This window comes from Wyeomyia smithii, chromosome 3, assembly GCF_029784165.1.
Source record: "Wyeomyia smithii strain HCP4-BCI-WySm-NY-G18 chromosome 3, ASM2978416v1, whole genome shotgun sequence".
Lineage (NCBI taxonomy): Eukaryota > Metazoa > Arthropoda > Insecta > Diptera > Culicidae > Wyeomyia > Wyeomyia smithii.
Window position 1 is genome coordinate 275,929,998 of NC_073696.1, and position 14,039 is coordinate 275,944,036.

Here is a 14,039-nt window from a genome sequence, read left to right on the forward strand (position 1 = left end):
AGACCTTTCAAGACAACCTTGAACGGCTTGGCGTTCTTGGTGTCATATGTAAAAAATTTGTACATCTTGTCAGTTAAATACTGAACAAGACGATCACGACCCTTTACTGAGTCGGCTAATAAGCGGCATTCACCTCTACGGCCAATTTGATAGGTAACTTTAACGTCAGAAACAAACGTTGAAAGTTCCTTTTTGAATATATTAAATTCAGAAGAAATAGTTACCACAATAGGTGGAACTTTCTCCTTTTTTAAAGTTTTTATATTTTGTATAGTTTCATTATTAATAACTTCCATTTCACCAGCTTCTTGCTCAGGCAAAATATCAAAAGGATTGTCACTACAGACACTCGATGTGTCAGAAAGAGATGCCTCTCTTTTCCTCCCCGCAGCGATGCGAGGTTTCTTTTTCCGTCCAGCCATTTCAGGTGATACGAAAAAAGTTAAAACAAATGTTAAATTCAAAAGTAGGTAGTCTTGAGAAAGACTGATGGGAAATAACTTTCAGGTAATCTTAAAAAGACACACTGACAAAACACAAACTTTGAAGCTATAGGCAGTCAAAGACCAGTCCACAAGCAACCGAAAAAACGTCTGATCTGTAGGACAGTTCAAGACGCACTGGCATTTCTTGCGTTGGTGGAGTCTCTGTTCAGTCGCTCTAGCCTCTCGATAACTCTTCCTTATCTGGCGTGTCACACGATTTGCTGCCACCATCGTGCGAGCGCGGGCTCGATTTTTCTCATCTGTCACCTCTTGGTACTCCGCATCGAACCACGTGTTGCGTATGGTTCCTGCAGTCGTACCCAACACCTCTCGCGCTGTGTAGCTGACCGTGTCGTGGATGTACTTCCACTGTTCGTTCTGATTTCCAACCGGTTCACCAATCCGCTCAGTATACTCAGCAGTAACTCCGTCAGCTGACAACCTCTGGATGTCCAACCGTATCCTCCTCGTGCTCGATTTGTATACGTTGGCCAGTCGAGCGCGAATCATTCCTACCACGAGATGGTGGTCTGAGTCGACGTTTGGGTCTCGGAAGAACCGCACATCGAGGACATCTGAGAAATGTCGACCGTCAACCAGGATGTGGTCGATTTGCGAGCAAGCTTCGCCATTAGGGTGTTGCCATGTGTGTTTCCGGATCTCCTTTCTCGCGGAGTACGTGCTACAGATAGCCATGTTTCTAGCTGCGGTGAAGTTCACCAACCTCAGGCCATTCTCATTACTGGTAGCATGAAGGCTGTGCTTACCAATAATAGGACGAAAGAACTGCTCCCGTCCAACCTGTGCGTTTGCATCCCTGATGGCAATTTTAATGTTCTTAATATCATGCTTTGGGCACTCTCCATATGTTTTATCGAGAAGCTCATAGAACTCATCCTTCACATGTTAAGTAGTGCTACAAATATGCCTGTATGACACAGATTGGGAATCCAAAATCTAGAGCTGACGGATAGACAATGAAGACTAAATTTTCTTTCTTTTAAATTGTTTCTAATATGTTCTAGGTTTTTTTTATTAGAATGTAATAAATGCATTTCACAGGTTGGTTTTGACGTGGGACTACGTCTGTGTTTTCTATACTGGGATGCATTCTGTAAAATAGGAAACGAAACTGGCAAATGTTACGTCAGATTTCAAACGATAATAACAGCATAACCATTAGACTGGGACACAGTTGTATGGGAAAAAAGCGTTGGTGTAATTTTTTCGCTCCAATGCACTTTTCGTGTTCCTTATGGGTCCTGTAACAACTGTGTAACTTTTCAGATCGATCGGTGGAACCCCTGATTTGCGCCCGATTTTTCAAGTTTCCATACGATTTTATATGAGAAAATCCACTTTTTCAAAACTTAACCTCTAGATATTTCCAGTTGGCTCCTAAAAATATACCAATACTTGATATTTGTAGGAAATTTTCCTGGGAATAATTCTTCTGAAGACTGTAAGGCGCTAAAAAATTTGTAGAAAAAGTTATTCACCTTAAACTGATCGAATGTCTGACGAACGGCTCAACATTGAATTTTTCCAGCAACACTGCTGCAGCATGCTGCTGTTGCAAACTCAACAACGTGATGAGAAACGGTTTCGCGTAGAATTAAGCTTGTAAGCGTGATTTTTCGCTTATAGTATTTCGGAGAAAATGCTTAGAATATCAATCCCTATATTTTGATAGTATTCGTTGTGTGATTCATACCCCTAAAAGTGAGAAATCAGCTTTCTAAACACCCCTACGTAGTGAAAAACATTTTCGTGTGTGATTAAGCTTGAAGGTATGATATTTTGCTCACGTTATTCTCATTATCGGAGAGCTTGTTTAAAATATTAATTATTAAGTTTTAATGTAGATTGATTACTCCCCCTAAAAGAGGGAAGTAAACTTTCTAAACACCCACGTTGTGTGACTCTGGTGTCTTTCAGAAAAGAGTTTGGTAGATACATAGCTACAATTTGTGCAGTTACATGGCTAGCAGGTCACTACGAACCACGGTAAATGAAGTCTATTGAAAAAGAGAAAAAGAGAGTATTGATCTTTGGGCGGGATGTTGGTTGAGCGGGCACCAAGGTGGGCCGCTGAAAGATCCGAAACAACTGGAAAAGGGTAGGTTTTTAAAGTTTTTCTTTAGCTCCCCGTGTTGATTGCAAACCGCTGTCTGTTGAAAATGGAAACATCTTTGGCTCCAACTTAATTTTTTATTACTGATAATTATTGCAATTTATATTGATTAAAACATATACAAAAATTCAACAAAAAAGGTTATCACCTTTCAATATTTCAGAGGCTTTTGTTGTCTGTGGGATTCGACAACTTGTAGCAAATAATTCTGTTGATCGGGATCTTTTGTTATTTTGATGTTGTAGTCGCTGACAAGCTTCACGGCCCTTTCTGTAAAATCATTCACTACTGGAATTGCCTTCACGCGTTTTTGTGCTTCCAGATATTGTTTATTTGATTGCCATTTTTCAGGTTTTTCTTTAAGAAAGTCCGCTGAGATTTTCATGATTTCGAAAAATCGTTTCGTTGCCTTCGTTACAAAGTTAGAAAGTGTAGAGTTTTTCTGAATGTTATCAGCCTTTACTAAGACTTTAGCATTCTCAAGTTGTTTTGCCTTCTTAAGTTTTTTTTTGCTTCTGTTTACCTTTTTTCGCTACTAGAACAGACGAATGTCTTCTTCTTCCTCACCTGTGTATACCTCGTTGGTTCGTAGTGACCTGCTGGCCATGTATCTGCGCAAATTGTAGCTTTGTATCTACCAAACTCCTTTCTGAAAGACACCAGGGTATGATCTATTGAATTGGCACCAGAACCCAAGTTGTCACACGAGGTGGGTGTTTAGAAAGTTTACTTCCCTCTTTTAGGGGGAGTAATCAATCTACATTAAAACTTAATAATTAATATTTTAAGCAAGCTCTCCGATAATGAAGATAACGTGAGCAAAATATCATACCTTCAAGCTTAATCCCACACGAAAATGTTTTTCACTACGTAGGGGTGTTTAGAAAGCTGATTTCTCACTTTTAGGGGTATGAATCACACAACGAATACTATCAAAATATAGGGATTGATATTCTAAGCATTTTCTCCGAAGATACTATGAGCGAAAAATCACGCTTTCAAGCTTAATTCTACGCGAAACTGTTTCTCATCACGTTGTTGAGTTTGCAGCATGCTGCATCAGTGTTGCTGGAAAAATTCAATGTTGAGCCGTTCGTCAGACATTCGATCGGTTTAAGGTGAATAACTTTTTCTACAAATTTTGTAGCGCCTTACAGTCTTCAGAAAAATTATTCCCAGGAAAATTTTCTACAAGTATCATGTATTGGTATATTTTTAGGAGCCAACGGGAAATTTCTAGAGGATAAGTTTTGAAAAAGTGGATTTTCCCATATTAAATCGTATGGAAACTTTAAAAATCGGGCGCAAATCAGGGGTTCCACCGATCGATCTGAAAAGTTACACAGTTGTTACAGGACCCATAAGGAACACGAAAAGTGCATTGGAGCTAGTACTTATTTTTTGTCCCACCCTAATAACCATATGATGGATAACAATAACCGATATATTGTTGAATAGATAAAACGTGTAACAATTTTATAATATGCTAGTCATCATTATTATTTCACTGCTCAACGGTGAAAATTGATAAAAAGTTACAAGAACATTTACGCGAACAATGAACCAATCACACGCGAGCATTCCTAGCACAGACGATGTGAATGGACGACACCATGATATTTTCTGTTTCAATATAAAAAAAAATGGACAGAGTTTCCCCGTCCCAACAGGTCAATTTAAGTTTGCTTCCATGAACTTAGACTAATTTAAAGTCTCGAAGGTAAAGATCTTTCAAAAAGTTTTGAGACAAGCCTCTTACTTGAACAATTTCTAAACCTGCTGTCAGAGCATAATAAAAACTGATGTCTCGAAAGAAAACATGCTGGTAAAAGCAACAATACCGTACAGTATAATATACATATTATGGGGAGCAGAGCGCCGCTGGTCTCTCGTCGTCTATCATTGCAGTGGTACACAACTTCTATTTCCGTGAAATCAAGGAAAAACTGCAATGCTACTGCATTGTTAATGATTAAAAGTTTATCTCATAAATATGGTTACCTTAGAAAAAAAATAAACTACTCAACAAGAATTGAGCATTTTTGCAACGGTCATAAGAATTTTTGCAGAGTTAAATAAAACAAACAATGTATTATGATAACGTAGGTGTTGTTGGATTTGGTTTATGAGGGAATAGAGTTAATTCTAATTCAGACGCATTGCGAGAAATTCTTGGTGCTTCTACAATAACAACGACACGCTTGTGCCTTGTTAAAGAAATATTGTTCGCACAAAAAACACTACACAATATCGTTAAGTGTAGTCGAAGTTCTTTCGAGTGTTGTTCAATATATTTCTAAAAAGAAAATTTGGGGAGGCTGCGTATAAAAAAATACTTAAACCACAGAACAAACGAATTGTTGCTGTCTGCAGATTCTGTAACCTTTGTAATTAAAAATCCTTCTAATTACAGTGTTTAGTCCCACGTCACCATTTCATACAACCCTAGGGCTGTATACCTTGTAGTATTTCTAATTGAAAAATAAATTTGATAACCTACCTTACTACGAGTCACTAACCTAAAACTAAAATACCAGCTCATGAATGATGATCTGGTGAGGTGACCTGGCGCAAGGCTCCCTGAAACTAGCCAGGAATTTTGTTCTCCGCTCCGCCAACACCTGAAGACCAGCTAGGCGATGGATCTCGAAATTTTGTGTTCTCGGTTGGTTAAGAGTCATTCGAAGGACTTTGTTCTTGACAATATGGAGTTCAAGATGATGGGTTTAGGCACAGCGTACTTTATGGCTGGTAAGGTTATTTGCTTGTGGAGGGCAAGTTATTGGTAAGGGAGAGAGTGAATTTCCTACTTGAGAGGATAGAAAAATTTGATGAGTATGTTGCACTTGGTAACTGTTTTCTCTACGTGTGAACGAGATAGGAGCTTTTGGTCCAGGGATAGACCGAGGCAGACAATCTCACTTGATCATTCGATGGAAGTGTTACCGAGGTGGATTCTCACATTGACAGGCGGAACAAGGCGCTGCTAATGGACTTGTGCCGCCTTAAGATGTTAGTGACTCTAGTGAGTTAGTGAACGGTGGAGTGACCCTGCCTAACCCGAATTGCTCTCGGAGGAAGCGTTTATAAACTCCTGTAAACGGCTGAGAATCAGCTTTTCGAACAACTTCGAGATGGATGATAAAAGGCTGATGGGGCGACAGCTTTTAGTGCTGGTAGCGTTTTCACCAGGCTTGTGAATGGGGATCGCTTTAGCTAACTAATTAAAGAGTGCTGCCAGGTGCTCAAAAAAGTTTCGACTCAAGTTTTCAAAGTTGATGACTTCATCGACACCTACAGCTTTCATGTTCTTGGTGTACTTGATGGCAGGCACGTGTCGATCATTGGCCTGGGATATCGCCCATCGATAGACTGTAGTCACTGGTCGATGTTCTCTGTAGACTCCAGCTGGATGCTGTAGTCAATTGCGTTGTTTACGCATCGCTGAAACCGCACTTAATCGATACGATGGTAGTTACGCCGGGAAACTTAAATTAGCAGAAGAATCAACTTCGACTACCACTGGGAAATTGTCCAAGTTGAGTTCCTGGGAGATGAACAGGTCAATGGTGGCGTGACCTTCAGATCTGCTCAACCAGGTGGAAGCATCCGGACTAAGGATGTTGTAGTGGCCTAATTGGCGGTCGTGATGGAGAATCAGGCTGTTGCGTATACCAGTGGTTCCCAACCTATTTGGCTCCGCGGCCCCTTTTGCTAAACAAAAAGAGCTCCGCGGTCCCCTTTGCTTCGCGGTCCCCTAAAAGAATCTTATATACAGGTTTTGCAATATGAGGCTGCATTTTTAAGTCTCATATCGTTTTTCAAGTCTCATTTGTCTTATGTCTTGGTCCTAATACGCAGAAGAGTTAAAAATCTGCTCTCACAAAGATTCTGGAAACAACCTTTAGATACCCGTCAAATTTACTAAGAGCTTCACGGCCCTCCTAGATTAGCCTCGCGCCCTCCTGGTTGGGAACCACTGACGTAGACTGTTGCCCCAGGCTTGGTGTTTTGCGTTGATGTCGCCCGCAATGATGAACTGCCCTTGCCGCCGAGTCCGTTTGGTGATGTCACTTCTTAGGTCCGTTGCCGACCCGTCTCTTACATTGGCTTGCTCGGGACCGACCCCAGTGGTCACTTCCAACCCCACGGCCTTGATGATCTTGAGTCGTATTGGCAGCTTATTTCACACTAAAGAGCAATAGCCACACCATGTGACGGGTCTGGTGGTTGGATTCAGCGGTAATGGGGCGAACAACGGAATGGGGTGACGGGACGACTGGTAACTCTTTTTTCGGCGACCTTGCGGGTTGTTGGTGGAGTCCCGCTTTCGAATCTCAACGGGCAATTGCAAGATTGGGTGACGTCACAATGCCCGGTGCAGCGCTCCCAAGCTACAATGATATGGAAAAGAGCTCGAATGGATTGTAAATCCGCCAGACATGCAGAATTTTTCGCCAGGTTCACGAGGTACAATTGATCACGGTACTTCAGAGTCATATTGTGACGCGTCATTTTACGGATTTGGATTGATGTCAGTCTTTCAATCTTCAGCTCTTCTAATATGGTGCTCTACCTTCTATATCATGGGAAAAGTACTCTACCTTATGTTTCTGCAGTAGTACCTTCACCGCCTTGTAGTGGTTTATCGCCGGATTTCAGTTTATAACTGTGTTCATAACCTTAAGTGCACAGGTGGATGATGCATTTCAGCCCTTTATCTCTGTGAAAGATGATTAATTCCGGGAAACCTTTCACATTAAAAGGGCAGTATTTTCTCTTCTTTCACTACTTCGAGATCCGCGGCGTTTTCCAGGACAGCGAATTTGTTATTGGCCGAAAGCTTTTCAGCCGCAGGATCGGAGGTGTACAGTGCTTTTACCGGTTTTCGATTTACCCATGCCAGGGTTAACCGTAGCGTCGGTTTCCAACTCTAAAAATCAAAATCTTACGAACGAACGTACAGAGCGAACAGAGCGAAAATGAAACAACTGTACTGCTCAACACGCTAGCAGAGAATGAGATGAATGACTAGATTTTCTGCATGCTTACTTTTATACGTAACTATTGAGAGTTATGCTTCCTGCATTTTCACAATTCCCTGCATTATGGTGGACGCACAGCTAACTAGGTTTCCATTTGAGTTTAGGGATGTATTGACTTTAAACTATTTTAATTACTCTTAAATGATTTGAAAGTGTCTGATCATTAGCGCTCTGATGATATTTTGACACTGTTGCTCACTCTCAACTGCTTTGGTCAAGCTTTTTTATATCTTATAAAAAATAACGTTAATTGTAAAAACTTCCGGCTGTTGTTATTTTAGTTTTCAAGCATTCTAGTTAATCGCACGCACTTCAAAGCAGATTTTTCTCAACGTATAGATATTTTTTTTTTATTCTGAATGCGAGCTCTGATAAATTGTTGGATTTCTATCTGTTACTACCCAATTCACTGCCTTCGGCAGAGAATGTTTTTGAGCCCCAAAAACTACCCCCGTGCGCATTTTCCCAGCGAGTTTTTGCACTAAAATCTCACATTGGATATTAAAAATTTTAACCATCAACTGCATCATTTTCGACCAGTGTACCGCACCCTGAAGACGCTGTACTGATTTACAGCAAACACAAAAATTTCACTCCGACTAACCGTCGTCGTCATCGTCGGTTTCTTTCACGGCGACCGAACCGAAATGTCGCGTCGTACCTACCTAGCAATTGGCGAGAATAAAACGCGTATACCTACTTCTTTTTTTCTGTGCCAACCCTCTGTTTTTTGAAAGCAGAAAAACAAAAGAAAAGCCGAGAGGGTGGAAAATCGCGCTGAAGGACGGGGCGCGAAAGGCGATCTCCTCTTCCTGGCAAAGTAACTCTCAGCGCAGAATGTTGGTGGTGTGACTGATGGCCGGGTGGAAGAAAAAGAAAAGCGGGATGGCGAGAAGGAGGAGGCGGTACATAACGCAAGGTCCGTTATGTACGGTATCGAAAGATATAAGAAAATGAATTAATGAGACGAAAAAGGTACACAAAAAAAAGTTGCCAGGCGCTAGAAAATTTCCAAGAACCAAAGGGTTGGATGAAAAATTATAGACGTCGAAAAAATAATTGAAGCAGAGAGAAACCGGAGTGCTTTCCTTTGCTTGCTTGCTTGCCTGCTCGCTCGATGGCTCGCTGGCATCACCGCGATGGGGATTAGAAAGAAATATTGAAATTAAAAGTAATTATTCCTCCCTCCGCCGCCGGAAAGGCTGTTTTGTTAGCAAAATGCGCGTAATGGCTCTTTTTTGTTTTCTCGTATGCTGGGGAATACTCGACAAAGGATTGCTGTTTTTTTTATTTTTATTTTCTTAGCTAATTATTGCTGTTACGAAACACGTTTTCCATTGCGTTTGTTTCGTAACATAGGTTACGTGAAATAGAAATGTTTCTATTATAGCATGTTTTTGAATGGATTTAGAAATCTAAACCATTTTGTTTTCAAACCAATCATACTTTTTTCATCATCAACAATACTGAATTTTTAGCATGCATAGAATAGAATTAATAACGACCTCTATGCATTTAGTTATCGATTTTATAAAAACCAATAGTGAATTGAATGCCAATTTTCAACGAATGTGAGTCTGTTTGTAGAAACGAACTGGACCGGCTGCAATCGAAGGGGGTCAAAGCGTAATTAATCAATTTGAGATTTTTTCAAGCAGAAGCCTATTTCAAAAATATAATCCAAATATATGGGAGCCGAGCAATCCGCTTGGTTTTCTCGATAACTTACTGACTTGATACAGATTATAATCATTCTTAGCATTCTCAGAAAGGGTTCCTATCAGATTTCGCTGCTATTTGCGCCGCTAAAGTCCAAGAGACCCGATTAAACGTTTATAACAAACAGATAACAGAAAAATATCTGAACTTGAAAGAAATAACAAAGCCTGCAATATTTTTGATAAGCATAATCAGAGGTACAGAATTGAATTAAATTTCATTATCAGTATCATACACTTGAATGTTTGGAGAGTTTCTTAAAAACATGTGAAAGGGTATGAGCAACTAAACTAAGTTATCTCGGTTACGTATAAGTCAGCTATGCATTCTCCAACAGGCGAAAAATTATGATTTTATAACGCTCACGTTTGTAAAATGTAGCGTTTTTAAACGCATATTTCGACCATTTAGAGCTCAATGCTAAATATCAGGCGAATCTCTCAGATTCATGGGTTCAAAACATCATTTTTCATCTTTGATGTAAAAATCTCGTACTGTGCGGTTCACTCCATTCATTTGGTTTTGTACAGTCTCCACGGTGAACTTACTGGCAGGTCTTGTGCAGATTTGATAAAAATGTTTGTCATCTTTGACATTCTGCTTCTTTGAGCCCAACATCTTTCGATTGAGCGCAGCTGTGAACAATAAGGGGGAAAGGCGATTTTTAGAACAACATTTGCAATACTGACCCCATCACGGTGTTCATATAGTGAAATTATGTTATATCAGTCAAAAATATAGGATTGACATTATGGCTGTCAAGTAAGGCAGCATCGTTGTTGTGGACTGTGGATTTTTGAAGTGGGACACTTCTTTGTTTACTATACTGGGATGCATTCTGTAAAATTGGAAATGAAACGGGCAAATGTTGCGTCAGATTTCAAACGTTGATTACAGCATAACCACATGATGGATAATAATAACCAATATATTGTTGAATAGATAAAATGTATAACAATTTTTTAATATGCTAATTATCACTCTAATTTCATTGCTAAGCGGTAAAATTGATGAAAAATTTCAATAACAAATTTACGCGAATAATGAACCAATTACATGCGAGCATTCCTAGCACAGACGACGCGAATGGACACCATCCGTTCCCTGTGATATTCCCTGTATCAATTTCGAAATAAAAATTGACAGAGTCTCCCCGTCCCAATAGGTCAATTTATTTTTGTTTCCATGAGCTTAGACTAATATGATGTCTCAAAGGTGAAAGGTTTCTTAAAAGTTTGAAACAATACCCATCCTTGAACAATTTCTAAACCTGCGTGTAAGGTTCTGAGGAACCTAATAAAAACTGATGTCTTGAAAGAAAACATGCCGGTAAAAGCAACAGTACCAGTGGAGTAAAGAACCGCAGGTCTCTCGTCGTCTATGATTGCAGTGGTACTCTTCTATTCGTACATTTCAGCGGCACACTTCTATTCGTACTGCAGCGGTACTATTCGTATTGCAGTGGTACACTTTTGTTCGTACATTTCTATTCGTATGCAACTGAGGAAAAACTGCAATGCTACTGTTGATGGTGATTGAAAGTTTATCTCATAAATATGATTACCATAAATTACTCAAAAAGAATTGTAAATTTTTGCAACGAACATTTATTTAATTTTATCTTCGATATTCACTAAATAATCGTGACCGGATAGTATCGAAAGAGTAAATTCCTAAATATATACATTTATAGAAGAGTAAGAGCCTGCGAATGCTTGTGATTTTTTTGTTTATTTAGTAAGACTCTGTATATTTTGTAACACAAAATCCCCTAATTACAGTGTTTAGTCCCACGTCACCATTTCATACAACCCTAGGGCTGTATACCTTGTAGTATTTGCCACAGATACTAACTGTTCGCTAATCAAGATATTTCTTGGGGTATTTGGCCATCTTTCTTGTCCGGTCCATTAGGACGCATGAAAATTTGGTCAAAAAATCACAATACAATTTTCCCGTAATTGACATCAAATTCTGCTTCTCCTCGTGGTTGTGAGTTTTTTGACTTTGTAGGTCTACAAATCGGAACGCTTTTTTAATTTCATTGTGACTTTTCGAGTCCTAGGTTGAATAGAGGGGTTCGAATCCCTCTGCAAAATTTTCTTCGCCTTTTTGTCCATAAAACCATCCGCACGACCAATATTTTTGTGGTTTTCAACACATCGAAGACTGTGGTTTTGGGTAAATTAAGTTTTTTTGCGAGTTCACGTACCGAGAGGTGAAGATTTTCGGTGCGACTGTTCGTGCACGTCTTTTTGGTTAGTCGACATTTTGAGCACTGTTTACGAAATGTCAAAACAAATCAAAGTTGGCGAAACTATAGACTCTCAGCTATGTTTGAGTAAAAAGAGTCGCTCATAGTTCGTTATAAAATGATAACACTGTGCTACAAATGAAAAAAAATGCAAGAACTTCTGAAGTGACCTAGTGTAGGTTGTAGATCTTGTTGAGTGTAACATTCGCTCATACTAGAAATTTTCCAAACATTCCCAAAATCTGAAGATATTGTCAAAATACGGTTTTTTGGACCTCAGTGCATACAACTTTTTTTAACTCAGTCATTTCTGGACCGATTTTCAATATTTTAGCAGATTTGGAAAAAAAATAAACAGAACTTTCGAAATATGTACAGGTTTGTACCAATTTTGTTGGTTTGTTGAGTTATTTGAGTTTAAATCTAATTTTTTAGTCTTTTCACGCAATTTTTCAAACAAACTTGAAATTTACCACCTGTTTTCGTGAGAAAAATACTACAAATACACTAACATTTTGAAAGTATATTCAATGACGAATCAAACAAAAGTGGTTTTGTGAAAATCGGTGAATATTTAGCTGAGTTATATATTTTTTATAAAAACCAGAAATTTTGGCTTTTATCGTACAATTATTTTCACGGTGCTACAAATGGAGAAAAAATGCAAGAACTTCTTAAGTGACCTAGTGTAGGTTGTAAGTCTTGTTGAGTGTAACATTCGCTCATACTGGAAATTTTTCAAACACCTCTAAAATTTGAAGTCATGGTCAAAATACGGTTTTTGGACTTCAGCGCATTTTTTTAATTTAGTCATTTCATGACCGATTTTCAATATTTTTGCAGTTTTGGAAAGGGGATGAACATAATTTTTCAAATATTTTCAGATTTGTACCAATATCACCGAAAGATGTTGAGTTATTTGAGTTTAATCTAAATTTTTAGACAATCCACGCATTTTTTCAACTTAACTTGAAATTTGCCGCCTGTTTTTTGATTTGTCATTGAATATACTTTCAAAGTTTTAGTGCATTTGTAGTATCTTTCTCACGAAACAACAATATCGCACGCTAGCCTGGGGGCTAATAGCGATCTCGATCAACTAGATTTGTTAAGAGAATTCGTTACCGATATTGTTTTTGGCACATTTGGCATGTGTAGGATCAATACAACGATACACTGTGTCTCAGTGCTGAGCCGAGAAAATTCCCAGCTCGAAAAGATCCTGGACCGGATCGAGAATTGACTCCGATATCACAACCGTGTGAAAGAGCTAACCGATTCACATCGCTAAACACGGAGCCACGGGGGCCACATAAATTTTCTCACATAAATAGGTGGAAAATTTCAAGTTAAGTTAAAAAATTTAGATTTAAACTCAAATATCTCAACATGTTTTGGTGATATTCGTACAAATCTGTGAATATTTTAAAAAATATGTTTACCCTCTCAAAACTGCTAAAATATTGAAAATCGGTGCAGAAATGACTGAGTTAAAAAAAGCTGTATGCACTGAGGTCCAGAAATCGTATTTCGACCATAACTTCAGACTTTGGGGGTGTTTGGAAAATTTCTAGTATGAGCGAATGTTACACTCAACAAGACCTACAACATACACTACGTCACATCAGAAATCGCTGTAGCACAGTGTAATTCATAAAAACCTACTTCTAATTTGAAGTTGTTCAGTTTGTAACTGCTGCAAAGTTGTATTTTACTATCCGGGAAGAACGCAAACCACAATTAACTGCAAAATTACATTCCGGATATATTCTGAAAATATGGCTGCATCGTTCGGGAATGATAAGGAGTGCTTGTAGGACGTAAAACGGGTCCAGTGCAGGGTATGTATGTTTTCGGCGTCAACCAGAAGATAGCCAAGGTCGATTGGTACTGCCCGCAGGGTGCACCGTCCGACAACCAGCTGGAAGTTCTGAAGGCGAAGAAATCCGGATAAAACTATTCTGACTCAAATCACTCAACAAGACCTACAACATACACTAGGTCACTTCAGAAGTTCTAAATCGTTCTAAATCTAAATCGCTCCCTGAGTTAATGCCTTACGGCGGTTCCGGGGAGACCAAGGGCTTTAGCTGTTCAGCTTAAGGTTGTACAGCATGGGTGGAAGCAGAAATCGCTGTTGAGTGATTTTAGTTATCACAACAAAGGCTGCGGATTCTCGGATGTTGATAACTTGAAGCGGCTTCAAGACGCGCTGGAAGCCATAAGGAGTCGGCTTGTGATACCGGATTTGGTTCCGGATGTAATCCTGGATCTTCGGAATCAGTTCGGCAAACCGGAGAAGCTGCTTAAAGACGTTGCTGGCTACAGTGAGGAACGCACCATCACCGAAAGCGAACCGTTTGGAATTCTTTATACATTTTGGGATCACGGTGAAGCAGTTG